At 45.8% G+C, this 2611-nt stretch overlaps 1 non-coding gene across 1 annotated transcript; it reads left to right on the top strand.

Moving 5' to 3' along the window:
- Positions 1 to 474: 474 nt before the first annotated feature.
- TRNAQ-CUG (transfer RNA glutamine (anticodon CUG)) lies at positions 475 to 546 on the top strand. The gene has a single exon. It is a non-coding gene; the product is annotated as a tRNA-Gln (tRNA).
- The last annotated feature ends 2065 nt before the right edge of the window (positions 547 to 2611 follow it).

The raw sequence follows: 2611 nt of genomic DNA, 5'->3' as shown, positions 1-2611 counted from the left end.
AAGCAACTGGTGTGACAGGAGAATTCTCAGACTCTTCCCTCGTGCTGGCCCTTGTCACCATCTTGACACAAAACAGGAGCCAATGAAGCTGTGAAGGAGAAGAGAAATCTACTTCACGCTTGGCTGGACTTGCTACTTTATGAGTTTATAGAAATTCCAGTTTCTGTCCAAATATTGAGCATATCTGATAGTTTGCCAGAAAATTAAATGTCTAGAATCCAGAGGTAACCTATGAGGACACCAGAAATCATAGAAAGTAGAGATGGAAAGTGGGTGTGATATCTCCCAAACTGAAACTGGAGCGATATCTCCTTCTGCGTTAGGGACAGGCACTGCCTGTTGTGGGCTCCTTTCTGTGGGGAGGCTGTCTTCCCAAATGGGAGTTCTGCTGAATGCCCTCGGACGCTCCTAGAGAGGCATAGCCACAAGAGACATCTTTTGGAGAGGGATTCTCAATAGCACTACATGTTAAGTGGTTCCATGGTGTAATGGTTAGCACTCTGGACTCTGAATCCAGCAATCCGAGTTCAAATCTTGGTGGAACCTAGAATTTTTGGGGGGAGAGATAGCTCAGTGGTTTGAGCATTGGCCTGCTAAACCCAGGGTTGTGAGTTCAATCCTTGAGGGGGCCATTTAGGGATCTGGGGAAAAAATTGGGGATTGGTCCTGCTTTGAGCTGGGGGTTGGACTAGATGACCTCCTAAGGTCCCTTCCAACCCTGATATTCTATGTTGGCCTAACTCTGAACCCATGAGAGTTGCAAGGGATTTTACCACCCTTTAAGTCTAATTGGCTGTAGGTTGGTATGAGGGTAAAAGCATCTTTATGGCAGTCCTGTGGGAGAAGAAAGTAACTGGGGAAGCTGGTTTCAGGCTTTGAACCAGGTAGACTTGGGAGCGTGCGGACTCTGGAGAACAACGCCAGAGGTTGCTTAGACCGGCTGTACTGTCTATAAGTTACACATACATTTTAGTCTAAAGGAGATTCTAGGTTGCAGAAAACTAGTAAGCACTGTGGAAACTGTATAAATGTGTGTGAACTCTCCCTATATGTTTGAGCATGTTTGCATTAAGCAGTGCACTTTTGCGCTGAAGAATTTAGCCTGTCTGTTTTTGAACTGCCTAGTATACAAACTGGTATCATTGTTCAGTCATCTCATCCCTCCATGCTATGTGATCCCAGACCCAGAGACGTTCCGGGTGGATAGGGAGCAGCCATTCTATTTCCAGCCAATGTCAAATGCAAGTGCAGCTCCCTAAAAGTAAAATCATTCAACTGCATCCACTTAAACTGTGAGTCCAGAGAAAACAGCAGTACGGATAGCCTGCTGATCTATAGACCTCCAATCCAGCAGGGATTCCATACAGGGTCTGAAGTGTGTTTGAAATAGTGATTTATTGTCCTAGGAGGCTTCAATATGCATTCTAACGATGGCTCTGATGTGATGGTTTGAAGTCTACCTCCAGTGTCCCCATGAGAACTGTGACAGAATCTCTGGGCTACCACACACCACTAGTCGCACATTAGGTCTGGACTTGGACTGATAGGAACACAAGAATAACCCTCCTTTGTTGCTTGGACCACTGACTCACCAAGTCTGAGATCAGAGAACTCCCCGTTTCCAGGCAGGAAGAAGCTGTCATCATGGGCCACCCCCAAAAGCTCATGGAATTGGTCAAATTCCAAAACTCTCCTAAAAGAAAGCTCTACTGAACCAGGAGGGCAAAAGCTAGACAAGATCATGAATGCTACAGCCACTCACTGAGCACTGCCATCAATTCTGCTATGTCCCATCATCTCCCACAGATCTCTATGGTTTTCAGACAACCTGTGATAGAAGAAGCAATAAGAACAAAATCTCACGTTTCAGTGGCATAAAACACAAGCAGACAGAGAGAGACTTTGGCACAGCAATTCTTTCTAACTCATCCCCCTAAATGAAGTCAAGAGACTTACTTCTCCAACACCATAAAGGCTGCTAAGCCATGCCTTGCTACATTATTCTAATTCATAAATTGCTTTATTGACCTGGAATGCACCCGCTTCTCTCCCAGAATCCCTCCTGGCAAGAAGCTGCTTTCCTGAGAAGGTCCTGTACAAGGGATGGCTTCTTACCAAACTCAGGCCAAGGGACATGACACCATTTTCTTCAGAGAATCTGGCCCATGTACACAACAAGAAATCCTAGAAGTATTGCAGGAAATCTGAGTCACCACTTGTGACTCTGATCCTTGCCTCTCCTGGCTGGTGACTAGAGGTCAGAACATATGGGAGCCCAGCTTTCTGAAATTGGCAACTGCTCTATTGACGAAGGAACTCTTCCATCCACACTAAAATGCATAATGTTCTGGCCAGTATTTCAGAAACCATGGCGCAGTGCAACTGACCTTGCTAACTAGTGTGTCGCTATCCTTCCCTTAGCAAGGAGCAAGCAAGAGTTGACTCCAATTCCAGCTGCCCAGCACTGAGATCCTGGGTCCTTTGCATTCAGAAATCATGCTGGAACATGGAACACAGCCTGCACTGATGGGTCACCTCCTTTTGTATAAAGGGGCATTCTTCCAGTCTCATAGTGCTGGATTTCTGTATGACAGTCATTGTCACTGATCAT

This window comes from Lepidochelys kempii, chromosome 9 (genome assembly GCF_965140265.1).
Source record: "Lepidochelys kempii isolate rLepKem1 chromosome 9, rLepKem1.hap2, whole genome shotgun sequence".
Lineage (NCBI taxonomy): Eukaryota > Metazoa > Chordata > Testudines > Cheloniidae > Lepidochelys > Lepidochelys kempii.
Note: the sequence above shows the minus strand (reverse complement) of the source record. Positions and strands in the feature narration are given on the sequence as shown.